The sequence below is a fragment of the Notamacropus eugenii genome, chromosome X (assembly GCF_028372415.1).
Source record: "Notamacropus eugenii isolate mMacEug1 chromosome X, mMacEug1.pri_v2, whole genome shotgun sequence".
In the NCBI taxonomy this organism is placed as follows: Eukaryota; Metazoa; Chordata; class Mammalia; order Diprotodontia; family Macropodidae; genus Notamacropus; species Notamacropus eugenii.
The window spans coordinates 53,632,150-53,648,998 of NC_092879.1; the positions used below are offsets into that span (position 1 = coordinate 53,632,150).

Here is a 16,849-nt window from a genome sequence, read left to right on the forward strand (position 1 = left end):
CTTTGGCTCCATGAAATCAATTTGCATTTAGAACAGAAGAAAATTAACAAAAGAAATAATGTCAAAATCAATTAAAATTGAAAAGGGAGTGGGTTATTCAAATGGGAAGCCATTTGTGTTTATGTGCCTTCAGGGGGAGAGATTGTACTGTGTGGCAGGATAATCCTGGCCATTAATTCATCAGCAAACATTTATTAAACACTTACTGTCCACAACACTAGATGTCGGGAGAAGAGACAAAATTGAGATTAGGTACGCTCTCAATCCTCATGGGGGACAGTGTCCAGTAGGAAATAAAACACCAACACAGACGGCTAGACTAACCAGCACTAAATAATAAGGATGTTAGAGAGAGGCAAAAGAAAGGGTCTGAGGGGGAAAGAATGGTTAGAGAGTGGGTAAGGACCAGAAAGCTGGGAGTGCTGGGAGTCACCCTACCACATAAAATGTCCCTCTAATCCAACCCCTTCATTGTACAAAGGAGGAAACTGAGGCTCAGAGGAAAGGTATAAGTTGTCTCATATCACACAACTTGAGCATATCAATCAGTCAATAAACGAGCATCCTTCTGTGTACCAGGCATTGTGCTAGGCTCTGGAGAAACAAGCATAAAGAATGAAATCATCCTTGTTTGCAATGAGTTCATCGTCTAGTGAGGGAGACAATGAGTACATATAAATAGATGTGTAGCATAAACAGAAAATGGTTAAATGCAAATTAATACAAAGTTGTTATATACTAAGTAGTTTGGGAAGAACAGTACTAGCATTGGGGGGCAGGTATCAGGAAAGATTTCATGCAGAATATGGTACCTGAGCTACATCTTTAAGGAAGAGAGGGACTCTCTGAGATGAAGGCAAGGAGAGAGTACATTCCAGGCATGGAGCATGCCCAGTGTACAAGTATGGAGGCAGGCAATAAATTCTCCTGTACGAGGAAAGAGTCAATTTGACTTGATCAAAGAGTACAAGGGCGGGGGGCAGTAATATCCAATGAGGCTAGAAAGATAGATTGGGGCCAAGACAAGATGTGCTGGTAAATGTGTAACAACTGGGGCGGGGGGGGGGGGGGGGGGGATTGGTGCACCGGATACATTTTTTCATTTAATCGACACTGACATTTTCTTAATCAATGAAACAGTAAATCAAGCCCTGATTTGTAGCATTTGTTGATTTCCAGGGTGTACATGCTCATGCTAAAAATTTTAACAATAGCTTTCCCAAGCTGGTAAGAGCTGGCTCCAGCTTTGGGCCAAATTGTATAGGGTTTTAAAAGCTAAAGGCAAAAACTTTTATCATAGAGTTGAATGCCTGGTAGCTGAGAGGAGAGAGTTTTTCATCTAACTCCTGAGAAGGAATTGATTCAAGGGGCGGAGTAAAGGTCCAGAACTTGGCCAAGTCCAATCCTCAATCCCTCAGCTGGAGGGATCCTGTGAACTTTAAAGGGTATGAAGGCTTTGTCCTTTTTCCTCAGCATCCTAGCAGTTTTCCCAGAGAGTGTGATGGCACTGTCTTCATCAGAAGCCAAGGACAGAGTGGTCTTAAGGAAAAGCAGATTCAATGCTCTACAAATAGCCCAGCAAATAAGTCCTACCACACCTAAGGGACACATCTTGAGGACTCCAGGTAAAGGATTTCCAGGAGTTGTAAGTTACACAGTCTCTTAAGCTTAAGCCCACTTTCCTCTGAACTTTGTGTATATTGGAGGGAGAGTGCGTCACAGATTTCGGGGAAGAATAATGTTACCAGCTATACTACTTTAGTAAATATTCCTTTCTAAAAGCTAATTAAGTCTAGTCGATGAATTGATATCAACTGATATTAATTAAAAATTATAGAGGGAAGAACAGCAGTGGCAGCTTATGAGTTATAGCTTTAGAAAGCTACCTCCAACCCCTTGGAGCTCTTCTAGAGCCCTGAGTAAGCCTAGTAGGTCTACTCATTATGAGTGGCAGTTGGGATAGTAGCTCCAAAGTATGCATTATAACATGTCAAGTGAAGTCCCGCATTTATTAATCACTTACTACGTATCAGGCACTGTCCTAAGTGCTGAAAATACAAATATAAGCATGACAATCCCTGCCTTCAAGGAGTTTACTTTCTAATGGAAGAAGATAACTCATAAAAGGAAGGTGAAAGGGGGCAGGGGTAAGCTAGGGAGGGAGATACATGGAGCATGGTAGAGAAAGTTCAGAGTCATGAGTGGAGCCATGGGAGGAATGGAAACATGACTAGTCTGAGTACTTTCCTTAAACTAGAGGTTTTGAAAGGAGCTAGCCAGTCATGCTTAGAGAAGGAGCAAAGAGCACCAAGAAAAGAGGTCCAAGTTCTTGTTGAAGCCATGACATTAATTCTGGCAGCAATTTCCTCCTCTATAAAATGGAGTTAGACTAGTTAGTTTCTCAAGTTTCCTTCCAGCTGTGACCTTCCATGATCTGTATACTAAGGTCCTATCCAGGTCTAATATTGTATGTTCTATGCACCAAAGTCCCTTCCAGTTTTTGGTACTTTGTGCTTTATGCCTAGAATACTGCAACAGCCTCCACATTGGTCTACCTGCCTCAAATCTTTCCCCACTCTGCTCCTTCTCTGCTTCTTACTTATGCCAAAGTGATTTTCCTTCAGCCCAGATCTGATCACGTGACTTCCCTATTCAATTAACTCCACTGGCTTCCTGTTGCCTCTCTTTAGCTTTTAAAGCCCTATATAACCTAGCCCAGTCAATTGGAAGACTTTCTGTTGGATGTAGGGAGGTGTTTAGGCCTAGCTCATAGACTGTGGTCAATCTAGATATATTTTCACCTGATAAGTGTAGTGGGGCATGGTATCTTATTGACTACTTCTCTATCTAATATTAATATTATGATAGCACAATGGGTCTGTCGTCTCATTGATTTTGGTACTCCTTCCACCAGTGCCAACTGAAACCCATCTATGCCATTTCATCTCACTGTTCCTCATCCAAGTCTACCCACAAGTCTTCCATAGAAGGCCTATCTAATGTACCAGAGTCTTCCTCTAGATCTTTTAGTATTTCGTAGATAAGAGAATGGAGCCCAAGTCATCCATAGGTCATCACTCACTCTCCCTATACAACTAGCCCAACTCTTTTTCTAGTCATACATTTTGGGGAATCCGTTATGCCACTTCTTATGGGCTAGTCATCATTGGGAATATGCTTCAGTCCATTTACTCTCACCTTAGGTCTCTCCAATGCTTTCTTTGGGTCACCTGACATCTTGATTCCTTGGAGATCATGATGTTCTCTTTCTCCTTTTCTCCCTTTCCATCTCTTGTCCTAGAAACAATAATGAAATCAATACTACCATTGCTTCTGGAAAGAAAATGATAATCAACAGTTCAACAGCTCCACTCATGATCCCTAAGACTCCCCACACAAAAACTCCCCTATAAGTATCATCTCCCCCTCTTAGGATGTACGTGACTTGAGGATAGAGACTGTCTTCAGCATTTAGCAAAGTGACTGGCCCATAATAAGTTCTTAGTTAAATGGTTATTCATTCTTTAATTAATTCATGGCTACATAGCACCACTAGGACAATCTTGGGTATTAAAAAGATAGGGTTTTATGTTAGGGAACATCTCTGGATCATTGAAAGTAGTATGCATTTTCCCAAATAACATCCAGTGGACACATGCTTTCTTCCTCCCATTTGAAGCTGGGTTCAGCTAATATCTGCAGGGTCTGTGCAAATTATGTGTACTGGTATACAAACAATCAACTGAGCAATCAGCTGCATGTCAGTCTTAGCAAAGGTATATATCATCCATTTGTCAGGGTGGTTTCTGTGTGGATTGTTAGCTTGATCTCTTTTAAGTGGCCATGGATCTCATTGAAATTTTCTAGAACAGCACATCTTCAGTCACATAATTCACTTAAAAATATATGAATACAAGACCCTACTATATTTCTTGTTTGTAGAGTAATGGGGATATTCAGGAGAGGTCCTCCCCAACCTTCTGGATTATGGCCTTTGGGGGATTATCCTTTGGAGTATTATGGAACTGAGCCTTCATCCTAAACCCTTCTAGTGGACCCCATGATTAGGCAATTCCCTGTAACACATGTGCTCTGGACTCTTGCCAAAGACCATGTACAAGTCGAGGATCTGGGTTGGCTCCCCAGTACTGGGGGCTATGTCAAAAGTGATAGGTGGCTGAATCTTTCTCTCTCTCTTCTCCTTCCTCCTTCCCCACTCCCTCCTAACCTTCCTTTCTATCTGAGAAGATTACTTCATTGGAAAAAAAACTATCAAACCAGTCATGTGGGACCATGCCTAGTAGTGGGTGCACAGTCTGCCCAAGTTGTAACCATTGCTCCTCTTTTATGTACTTCTAAGGGCTGATTGCCAGTCCCACCAGGAAATAGTACCTTTGCCCACAGTCCCTGTGAGTTTCAGTAAAGATGAAGATAAGCCTAATTTGAATTATGGAGCCCAAGGTTTGTCTTTGATGTCTCCAGCGTCTACTTCCTGCTCCCATTAACCTTTCAGTGGCAGCCCTTTCCCATGCCCCACCTCTACCTAAGCCCCAGCACTTTCTAAACCTACTTTCCCTTATTAAATCTGGGGATGTGCGGATCCTAAAATCTATGACTTGGGATTAATCTTGCCAGTGTGGTGCCTTAGCATGGTGGAGTGGAATCTATCAAATTTGGAGTCAGAATCGATCACTCAATCAATAAGCTTTTATCAAGTCTCCATTATGTGCTAGACACATACCAAGGATACTAAGAAATGAAATAGTCCCTGCCTTGAAGGAGCTCACATTCTCCCAAAGAAACACAACATATTCACTGATAAGTGAATGTGGATATATTAAAAACTAAATACTTAGAGATGTGAGAGAATACTAATGGAGGAGGGGGGGTCAGCAAAAGTCTCTAGAAGAAGGTAGCACTTGAGCTGAACCTTGAAAAGAGCCAAGGGTTCCAGGACAGATAAGGAGGGTGAGCATTCCAGACATAAGGAACAGCTCACATAAAAGGAGGGTAGAGCCAAGATGGCAAAGAAAAGGCAGGAATTGTCCAGTGGCCGGTGTACCAGGTGCAGGCTCCACTCCAACAAACCTGCAGCAGGCCCTGGGGGCAATTGAATCAGCAACAGTGAGGGGGAGTCTGACAACTAGTCAGAAGGAGATTACAGGGTTCCCTTTGCTGGCTCTGGGTGTTGGACTCTGTTACTTTGCCCGTAAAAGGATCTGAATCCCAGTCTCAGTTGGGAGTCCCAGGGTAAGGAGAAGCACTAAGCACTCCAGACCTTGTGGTTGCAGGGGAGCCCAGACACAGTTTCAGGACAGAAGAGAATGCTTGTGGTCACTCACAGAGTACAAGCCAAGAGAGTAGTAAACACACCTCTCCTTAGATCATACCACCTTGGAAGAACTGAAAACTTACAGACCCTCATAACTAGCTCTGAAAACAGCCACACAAAAAAAACCTGAAGCTTGGGACAGTGTCTCCCTCCACCCTGGGAGCAGAGTCCCACTTTAATATAAAGTTAAAAGTCAAGAAATAGTTTGGAAAATGAGCAAACAACACCAAAAAATTTATCCTGACCACAGAAAGTTACTATGGTGATAGGGAAAATCAAAACATAAACTCAGAAGAAGACAACAAAGTCAAAATTGCTATATGCAAAGTCTCAAAGAAAAATGTAAATTGGCCTCAGCCTTCCCCAAAAAGAGAATTCCTGGAAGAGCTCAAAAAGGATTTTAAAAATCAAATAAGAGAGGTGGAGGAAAATTGGGAAAAGAAGTAATAGTGATGCAAGAAAATCATAGGGGGAAAAGAGAACAGCTTGGTAAAGGAAGCACAAAAAATACTGAAGAAAATAATGCCTTAAGAAACAGAATAGGTCAAATAGTAAAAAAGGCACAAAAATCCAGTGAAGAGAAGAATGCCTTAAAAAGCAGAATTGGCCAAATGGAAAAAGATATACAAGAATTCACTGAAGAAAAAGCTTCTTAAAAAGTAGAATTGATGGAGGTGGAGCCAAGATGGCAGAGTAACAGCACGCACTTTCTAGAGCACTGCTCCCAAGCCCAGCCAAATACCAGTAAAAATGGTTCTAAATAAGTTCTGGAGCTGCAAAACCCACAGAATGATGGAGTGAATCAAATCTCCAGCCCAAGACAGCCTGGAAGGTCACCAGGAAGTATCTATCACACCATGCTGGAGGCAGGATGCAGTCCAGTATGGGCTGCACTGGCACAGACAAGACCTGAGCAGGCCTTGGGGAGACTGAATTTCTTGCACCTGTTTCCAGGTGCAGTTTCCAGACTTCAGGACCCCAAAATGCTGAAGACAAATTGGAAGGTCAATGGAAAAAGCCTGTGGGATCAATGTGGGAGAGTAGAGTGGTCTGGTCACAGTCCCAGGGTGGCAGAGGGAAAGAGGGAGGAGAAACCCTCAGTAGCCACAGCAGCATCAGGGGCAGAGGTACAGGCTGTTTCTGGTGCTCTGGGCCAACAGACTATGGGGGAATCAAGTGGCTGACAGTATACTCCCCACCTCCACTGGAAGCAGAGATCTACCTTGACAAAGAGCTCAAAAGGAAAGTAAATGACTGGGGAAATGAACAAAAACCAAAAAAAAAGAATCAAAATATAGAATCTTACTTTGGTGACAAGGAAGACCAAAACATGCAAACAGAAGACAGGAAAGTCAAAGTTCCTCCGTTTAAAGCCTCCAAGAAAAGTATGAATTGGTCTCAGGCCATGGAAGAGTTCAAAAAGGATTTTGAAAATAAAGTAAGAGAAGTAGAGCAAAAATTGGGAAGAGTAATGAAGTAATGCATGAAAATTATGAAAAACGAGTCAACTGCTTGCTAAAGGAGACCCAAAAAATGCTGAAGAAAATAACACTGTAAAAAATAGACTAACCCAAATGACAAAAGAGATCCAAAAAGCCAACAAAGAGAAGAATGCCCTAAAAAGTAGAATTGGCCAGATGGAAAAGGAGGTCCAAAAGCTCACTGAAGAAAATAATTCCTTAAATATTAGAATGGAGCAGGTGGAAGCTTTTCGAAAAATCAAAAAATTATAAAACAAAACCAAAAGAATGAAAAAATCACAAACAATGTGAAATATCTCATTGGAAAAACAATTGACCTGGAAAATAGATCCAGGAAAGACAATCTAAAAATTATGGAACTACATGAAAGCCGTGATCAAAAAAGAGCCTAAACATCATCTTTCAAGAAATTATCAAGGAAAACTGCCTTGATATTCTCAGGAATACTATAGCCAAATTCCAGAGCTGCCAGGTCAAGGAGAAAATACTGCAAGCATCCAGAAAGAAACAGTTCAAATGTCATGGAGTCACAGTCAGGATCACACAAAATTTAGCAACTTTTACATTAAAGAATAGGAGAGCTTGGAATATTATATTTCCAGATGGCAAAGGAGATAGATTACAACCAAGAATTACCTACCCAGCAAAATTGAGTGTAATCCTTCAGGGGAAAAGTGGATATTCAAAGAAACAGAGGATTTTCAATCATTCCTGATGAGAAGACCAGAACTGAATAGAAATTTTGATTTTCAAATATAAAACTCAAGAGAAGCATAAAAAGTAAGCAGAAAAGAGAAATCATAAGGTATTCAACAAGGTTAAACTGTTTACATGGCAAGATGATACTTGTAACTCCCAAGAACTTTCTCATTATTAGAATACTTAGAAGTAGTATAAACAGAGGGCATGGGTGTGAGTTGAATGATGGGATGATTATCTAAAAAAATAAAATTTAGGGGTGAGAAAGAGGAATGCACTGGGAGAAGGGAAAGGTAGAATGAGGTAAATTATCTCACATAAAAGAGACACGAAAGAGCTGTCAAAATGGAGGGGAAAATGAGAGAGGTGGTAAGGGGGAGAGGAGTATGTGAACCTCTCATTGGAATTGACTCAGAGAGGGAGTAACATACACACTCAGTTGGGTTTAAAAATCTATCTTACCCTGCAGCAAAGTAGGAGAGGAATTGAATAAGAAAAGGGGAGGGGGGCTGATAGAAGGGAAGGTAGATTGCAGGAAGCAGTAGCTAGAAGCTAAGCACTTTTGCAGATCGACAGAAGAGAAAAAGAATAAACGGGGGGGAGGAGATAGGATGGAGGGAAATACTATTATACTATAATACTATTATACTAATTATTACTGTGAAAAAATTGTATATCAGGTTTCTCTGATAAATGCCTCATTTCTCAAATATGTAGATAACTGAGTCAAATTTATAAGAATATGAGTCATTCCCCAATTGATAAATGGTCAAAGGATATGAACAGGCAGTTTTCAGATAAAGTAATCAAAGCTATTTATAGTCACATGAAAAAATGCTCTAAATCACTATCGATTAGAGAAATGCAAATTAAAAGCATAGGGTTGGGAGATATAACAGGGTGTACAAGGAGAGATGAATAGGCCAGTATTGCTGGAGCAAAGAGTATGTGTGGGGTCTTTGGCAAGTCATTTTCCTTCCCAAAGCTTCCATTTTCTCCCTTATAAAATAAGAGTTTTGGACTAGATGGTGTCCAAGGTTCCTTCCAGCTTTAAATTTTATAGCTGAGCTTTCCATGTTTTTTTTTTTAATTTTTAAGCCTTTTCTCTCTAACTTTTTATCCATTTCATGGGCTACCTGTGTGACCCTATACAATGTTATCACCTGTTGGCTATCCTTCTGATGATGAGTCTTTTTGCATTTACCTAGGCTGGACTTTGAATGACTGCCAGGCAATCTTTCCCAAAGATGGAAAAACTTGCTAAAGCTTGTGCCCCACTAGCATAACCCTGAAGAAGGTTATCCTTCCTAGGCCAATGAGGCATCAGAGTAGAACTTTAGGGGAGGAACCAGAGGATAACAGTGGGACAATTCAGATGCTATAAAATATTTAAAGGATGGGAAGGAAGCTTCTAGTACTTTGAGTGTATCTTATGGCAAAGCTTTATAGCAGGGCATAGACAAAGGTTGAACAGGATGAAAAGGAATAGATGAATTGAAATATGCACCAATAGAGGGAATATATACCTTGATAAGACCATAGCTCCATTGAATGATCTGCCATTGGAGAAGGAAGATCTCTGTGTCTTCTTGTAAGAGTTTCAGGCAATAGACTGTTTATGGCCAGGGTTGGTAGAAAGAGAAGGGACTTCTTGCCCCTGAAATCCTATTAGCTTAATAATAGGCACTTAATAAATGCTAGTTGATTGACCCTAAATATGCCTTCTTATTTTCAGTGGGGAGAATGGAAGGGGAAAGGGGATAGGTCAAGAAGGGATGGTTTACTCCTTGGATGAGTCCACTCTTCCCTTTCAAAGAATCACAGACTGTCCAACCAAGGAGGAATCTTAGAGATCATTAAATACAGCCCCATCATTTTATAGAATAGGAAAAAAAGCCCTATTTGGAAGTGATCTGCCAGCCACGGTCCTGCACCAGGCTTCCTTTTAATACATCATGACTATCTCTGTTCTCCCCTCCCCTCCTTCAACTCAAACTCATCTCCGTCTTCCTCAAGATCACAAGATGTTTGGGTTCCAGGTTGCTATTCTCACTTGGTCATCTTCTTTCCCCTGTACCATTCCATTCCCTTGGGTCCCTCTTGCTCCCACTTTCCCACCACCAAAGATGAGAGCACTGCTACACACACACATACATGGGTGCGCATCCATGGTGTGAGCACCTAGTATGGTGTCCAGAATGGGGGGAAGGAGCAAGAAGAGAAATGGTCATTCTTAGACCCAGACCAGTGGAATAGGTGGAACACAGAGCTCCTCAGCTCTACATCTGTGTTTTGGCTCTGCAATTAACTTACTGTGTGATCTTAAGAGAGTGCCTTTGTCTCTCTGTGCACCAGCATCCCAGTTCAGGTCCTCATTACTTCTCACCTGGCCCATTGAGACAGCCTCTTAATTGTCTCCCTACCTCAAGTGTCTCTCACTTCACTCTCCTTAATTACATATCTTTGATCTCTGCCATTTCAAAGGGAGATGGGTAGGTTGTTTGCCCTTGGCTTATCTTGCACTGGGATTTCAACATCTACTCAATTACTGATGTAATTTTTCTAAGGCAAAGACCTGTTCACGTCACCTTCCTGTTCAATAAACTTCAGTGCATCCATATTACCTCTAATATCAAATAAAGTCTTCTGTTCTATATTTAAAGCCCTTCACAAACTGATCCATTCCTACCCTTCCATCTTCTTATATTCTACTGCTCTCCTTGCAATTTATTATCCAGCAACACCAACCTATTTAGAATTCCTCAACTGTCCAACTCCCCTATCTAAGCCACCTCATACCTGGAATTCTCTGTCCCCCTCACCTCAATGTCTTAGGTTCCCTGGGTTCCATCAAGGCTTGACTCAAATCTGGCCTTCTACAGGAGGCTTTTCTCAGTTTCCCCCCAAGGCTACTAGTGCCTTCTTTTCCCAACATGACCCCTTTCCAAGTAAGGTTATCTTTCATTTACTCTGTATATGTCTTGTATGTACCTAGGTCTTTGCACATGGTCTCCTCCGTTAGAATGAGAACTCCTTGAGAGCAGGTGCGGTGTTTTTGCCTTTCTTTGTAATAGTAATGCTTAGTAGAGTGCCTGGCATATATAATAAGCACTTGATAAATGCTCATTGAGTAACTAATTGCCTACAGGGAATCCAGTTTGCAATGAAAAATAGGCTGTTGATGATGGAGGGCTGGAGCTCAAGTGAGAAACTAGAGCTGGATACGTAGATCTTGGAGTCATATACACACAGATGCTAGTTGAACCCTTGGGAGCTGATGAGGTCACCAAATGAGAAAGTATAGAAAGAGGAAAAGAGGGGCCAGAAGCCCTACTGAGTATACCCACAGTTAGGAGGTATGATGAGAGCAATGAGCCACCAAAAGGAGATTAATTAGGAATGGGCAGAAGGAGATGCAAGAGAGAACAGTTACAAAAATTTGGGGAAATGACTCCACATGTGCCAGCCCCAAGGGTTGAAATCCCAGGGCAAGATAAGCCAAGGGCAAACAACCTACCCATCTCCCTTTGAAATGTCAGAGACCAAAGATATGTAAATCATGTGTGATCAAGAGCTTCAACCTCCTTCCCAAATTAGGGGTCACTTTATTCTTCTTCCACTCCTTATATCCCACTGTGTGATCTGGCTCCTTCAAATCACTGTTTGATCACTCATTCTTTGGCCCATCTCTGTAATCCCATGTTCCTCAACCTCCACATACAAACACAGATGAGTAGCAAGAAGAATTAGGGGCACTACCTATACCTGAATACAACAAATGTTTAGGGTCATGATCAAGATCTGCCTCTTACTATTTCACCTCTATGAGCCTCAGTTTCTTTATCTATAAAATGGGAATAATAAGCTATCTCACTGAGTCATCATGAGAAAAAATTTTATAAACCATAGGCACTATAGAAACTCTAACTATAAATAACTCATTACTAAAAGATAAGTATAAAGTTGTTTGGGTTTTTGTGTGTATATATATATATATATATATATATATATATATATATATATATATATATATATATATATATATATATATATACATATATATGTATATATATGGAGGGAGAGAGGGGAGAGAGAGAGAGAGAGTGTAAGAGAGAGAGAGAGAGAGAGGAGAGAGAGAGAGAGAGAGAGAGAGAGAGAGAGAGGGAGAGAGAGAGAGGGAGAGAGAGAGAGAGAGAGAGAGAGAGAGAGAGAGAGAGAGAGAGAGTAAGAGAGAGAGAGAGCTGGAAGGGACCAGAGTAGCTATCAAACCACAGAATCCTAGGATCAAGTGGCTAGAATGACCTTAGAGGTCATCTGATCCAACCTGTACCTGAATCTGTCCTTATTGGCATTAGAAAAATTGGATCAGGAAGGCTAAATCCCAGAAAGAGCTGAGGCTCCTGGACAACCCTAAAAGCAAAGACCTCCAAGGGGTTTTTGTCTTTCTCTGTTTACTTGTTTGTTTCTTAGTTAGGCTTCCTACAAGAAATGTAAGAAAAGGATGAAGTCAGGTCTTAGGTAGTTGTTCACCTTGACAAATAGCCTGTGAAGTAGTCTAGCCTTCATCACCTTTCAGTTGGACTATTGCAGTAGCTTCCTAGTTGTTCTCTCTGCTTCCAACCTCTCCTTTTTTCAGCTGCCAAAGTGGCATTCCAAAATCGAGGACTCTGACCTGCTCAAGAAGTTCCAATGGCTCCCTATTTCCTTGAAGATAAAAGACAAATTCCTGTATCTGGGTTTAAAGCAGGAGTGGGGGACCTGTGGCCTCGAAGCCACGTGTAGCCGTCTAGGTCCTCAAGGGCTGCACTTAAGGACCTAGAGGGCCACATATGGCCTTGGAGGCCACAGGTTCCCCACCCCTGGTTAAAGCCTTTCTCAAGAGGACCCCAGACAATGTCTCCAAGCTCATTACACGTCACTCCCTTTTCTGCTGCATACAAACGAGGTGTTTGTAAAGCACGTACCCCAATGTCTTGATACACTCTTGCTCCCCCCCACTCCACTACAAGGCAAATCTACGGCTTGGTGTTCTTCACTCTCTGCCTCAGTGATTGGGATGCTCTCTGCTCTCTCTCCTCCCCTAGGCCTCCTGGAAGCCCTGATAACTCTGCCAGGCTCAGTCATGGGCACCTCCTTCAAAAGGCCTCTTGTGAATCTCTTTGGTATGAGCAATCTCCTTGTTCCTGAGGCAACTTTGGACATAACCTGAACTTATTTCTCCATCTGTGAATGCACCATGCCTCCTTTCCCACTCCCCTAAGTAGAATTTAAGCTCTTTGAAGTCTTTGAACAAAGTAGACATTTAATAAATGTGAGCTGATTGATCTTGGTCAACAGGGCAAGTCTCATCACCCCCATTTTATAGATCAGGGAACTGAAACCCCAAGAGGACAAGTGATTTGCCAGGGAAGCACCAGGGGCAAGCCTGGATCCCAGTTCTTCTGACTTAATGTTGAGGGTTTTTCAAGTTATTCCATTACTGTTTTCTAATTTGGGGTACTCCAGAAATAGAATTTCCCAAAGTGGATTTAAGGGGACTTTAGTCTCTCTTACTTTCAGCTGAGTAAACAAATGAATTCTTCTTTTATTTACCTCTTTTGTGAGTCCAGATCTTCCTAAGGGGCTAAAGGAAAAAAAACCAGCCAAGAGCTTGGGTGAGAAAAGGACTGAGTAAGAATTCTGGTCTGGGCTCAGGAAATAAGGGAGAGGGCCCCTTAATGGAACATCCAAGAACCTCTCTGGTTTCATACTAAGACAATGTTATTTTAAGTATTTCATCTCAAAGACTCAGAGGCAGAGAAGAGGAATAACAACTTTTATCTTAGAAGCAGACATGGGGCATTTGCAAAGAGGACAGCATGGGACAGAGACACATGAGAAAGCAGAATGTTTGGGGGCTCCCAGAGCTAGCTTCCCAAAATGTGAAGCATTTAAAATCAACTTTTTAAAGACAAATTCAGTTCAGGGACCCTAGGGAATGCAAGCATATGCAATATGGTAGTATCCTGTTTTAATTAATTATTCTTGCTCACTAGATGCTAAACTCAATTGTTTGAACACTGCTGAATGAGTGTCAATGCTATCAGTACCCTCTAAATTTTGGCAACCTGGGACACAGCCCTTATCATCCTGCCCTAGTTACAGCTTTCCAAGGTGGACTGAAAAATACAAAATCAATGGAATCTAAGATAATTTAGCCAGAGCATAAACCCAACATTCCATTCATTTCGAAAAGCACTTATGTAGCCCCTAGTATGTTCCAGGCACGGTGCTAAGCATTGGTGAGACAAAGACAACAATGAAGCAGACCCTGCCTTCAAGGAGTTTTAATTCTATTAGCCACTGTAGTGATTTTCCTAAAGAACAGGCTCAGTCATGTTACTCTTCTACTCAATAAACTGCAGTGGCTCCCTGTTACCTCCAGGAGCAAATACTAAATGCTCTGTTTGGCATTCAAAGCCATCTCTAACCCAGCCCCCTTCCACCCTTCCAATCTTCTTGCATCTTACTCTCTGCCACGTTCTCTTCCATCCACCAATACTGCCCTCCTGGCTGTTCCATGAACAAGACCCTCCATCTCTGGGCATTATCTCTGGCTATGGCTTATGTCTGGCATACTCTGCCCTCCTCCACTTTGCCTGCTGACCTCCCTGGCTTCCATTAAGTCTCAACTGAAATCCCATCTTTTATTGGTGTCTTCTCTCTGTCAACTATTTCCTGTTTATCCTGTGGGGTGTATGGGATATTACAGAAGGACGAACACCTCTGGTGTGAGAGCTTGCTGAGCTCTTTTCAGGACTGTTCATCCACCTTTGGTCTTCACGTGTCATCCAATTCTCACCTGTGGCTCCAAGAAGCTACAGAATGCACAGCAGCCACATCCTGGTAAAAAACCATCAGGGCAGGATGGGCTAAACCAGGTTGAGGGTAGCCAACAGGCCTCAAAATCCATCAGTGAATTGGAAGGATGTCTATTCCAAGCATATGAAGATTTCCCCCAGTGGAAAGGGCAGATAGGAACAATTTGTTCCAAAGACCATGAAGGCACTTGAAGGAACTGTGGAGTGATTAGAATTTGATCAGACATCGAAGATGCCAAGGTCATCCATCCAATGTATCCCCAGTCATTGTCCTGACTTTTTTCTTGTCCTGGACTTTGATGGCTCAGGAAGTAAGAGTGAGCTTGATGGCTTTGTGCAAATCTGTCTCACTTAAATCCAATTTACCCATGAGTCAAGACATCATTCCACGATGTCATGGGTCCTCTTGGAAAATGAAGGATGAACAACAACTTATCCTATATATAGCTGACTATGTATGTATTTGCTTGCATGTTGTCTCCCTTATCAGATCGTAAGCTACCTGAGGGCAGGGACTGTCTTTTGCCTCTATTTGTAACTCCAGAACTTAGCACAGTGCTTGATACATCATAGGTGCTTCATCTCATGCACATAGAAAATTAAATACAATATAAAGTAACTTCCAAGGAAAGGAAATGTGTCTAACACAAAAGACAATTTGTTAACAGTAGAATAGATACTCCAGTATGAACTAAGAATGAATTGAAATAATAATCTGTAGATCCAGTGGGAAGTGTGCCAAGAGGATGGGGCTTGGATACACACTGGGCATATGTCTGAATATGAATATTGTAGTAAACCCCAACTGAGGCAGGGTGCCCAGGAATGATATTTGAGTGACTTTTGCAGAGGGACAGAGGGGAACCATAAGATGAGGTGGGAAGAAAGTGGGAGGTGGCTTCATATATGTAAAGTCCAGCTGGGAAATTCATAGGACCCCAGATCTAAAGTGGGAAGGAAACTTGGGGGCCATCTCATCTGACCCACTCATATTGTAGAGGAAGAAGCTGAGACCCAGGCAGGGGAAGGGACTCACTCAACATTATACAGGTAATAAATATCAGAGGTAGGGTTTGAACTCAAATCCTCTTAACTTTTGTGCCACTGCTCTTTCTATTACCTTTCTGCATGCAGCTGAAACCCCGAACTTCTACTTCTATAACTTTAACTGAATGGATACTCAAATCAAAGTACTCTGGGAAATCCCATTTTTCTCAATGTAATTGCTCCAGAGGTCACAACAAGATGTGAACTTGGAATCAGGAAGATCTGGGGTCATACTCCATCTCTGATACTGCCTAGCTGTATAACTCTGGGCAAGTCACTCAATTCCTTTGAGACTCCGTTTTCTTATCTGTAAAATAATACCAGTAGTACCTACTTCACAGAGTTGTACGTCAAATGACACAACATTAGTAAAGTGCTTTGTAAATCTGAGGCACCCTATAAATATCAGCTATTATTACTGTACGTCAGTTCTTCAAAGTGCTGTGATTTTCATCTGCATGTGTACTCCCTTCTCTGGTGCAGATTGCAACCCCTCGATGACTTAAGATTTTCAAGAATTTTTATTACCAAGAAATTCATCACCCAGTAGGGAATCTGGTGATGTGTTAGGAGTCTGTCAGTGAAAGTAGGACTGTAGGAAGAGAACTTGAGAGGAAGACAGAGCTAAGTGAAAAGTTGGTTCTTTGAGTTTTGGTTTTTTTAAACACTAGTGTGTGGTAAGTGTTGGGGAGGGAAGAAGAGAATGTAGAGTGCTACTGAGAAGTAGGGTAAGGGAAAAGATGGAACTCTCCATGGAAGGTGCTGATTTTCTTGGGAAAGCAGAAAACAAGGTCATCTGCCATAAGAGGTATTTAAAGAGCCTGTCTCCCTGGGTCTTAGTTTCTGCCTGTGTAAAATGAGTAGGTTGGATTAGATGAACCCTGAGGTTCCTTCCTGCTCTAGGCACTGGGAGAGATTTGAGGGAAGGACACAAGCATCTATTAAGTACCTACTATGTGCCAGGCACTGTTCTTTTTTACAGGTATTATTTCTTTTCTTTTTTTTTCCAAATTTACTCATTTGTTTTCAGTTTTCAACTCTTCTTTCTTTTTTTACAAGTATCATTTCATTTGATCCTCACAACAACCCTGGGAGGGTAGTGCTATTACTATTCCCATTTTACAATTGGTTTGTAACAACTATTGTGAGGAACATGAGAGACAGTCAGCAAGGAAAAATACAAGAGCTGCTGGTCAGCAGTGAAAAATCATTTGAGGATGTTAAGAAGTATTCACGTGTCATGCAAATAGTAGTTCCATGACCTCTTCCATTATCCTTCAGCAGCTTAAGAGAAGGAGCAGAGAAGGCAGATGGTGGGGGTGACTCAAGGTTGAGACTTGGCCATTTGTAAGCAGTAGGAGGACATGATAGCAAGGGATCTAACCACAGGGGGCCAGTGTAGAGATGAACTGGGCCACTCTAGGACCAAG

At 41.8% G+C, this 16,849-nt stretch overlaps 1 long non-coding RNA gene across 1 annotated transcript in view; it reads right to left on the reverse strand.

Annotated features, from left to right (window-relative positions):
• Positions 1 to 16,849, reverse strand: part of LOC140515462 (uncharacterized) — a 38,058-nt gene that overhangs the window by 15,395 nt on the left and 5,814 nt on the right. The window contains exon 2 of the long non-coding RNA XR_011971034.1: positions 3,199 to 3,297. This is a non-coding gene — a long non-coding RNA (uncharacterized lncRNA). The remainder of the gene's footprint in view (positions 1 to 3,198; positions 3,298 to 16,849) is intronic.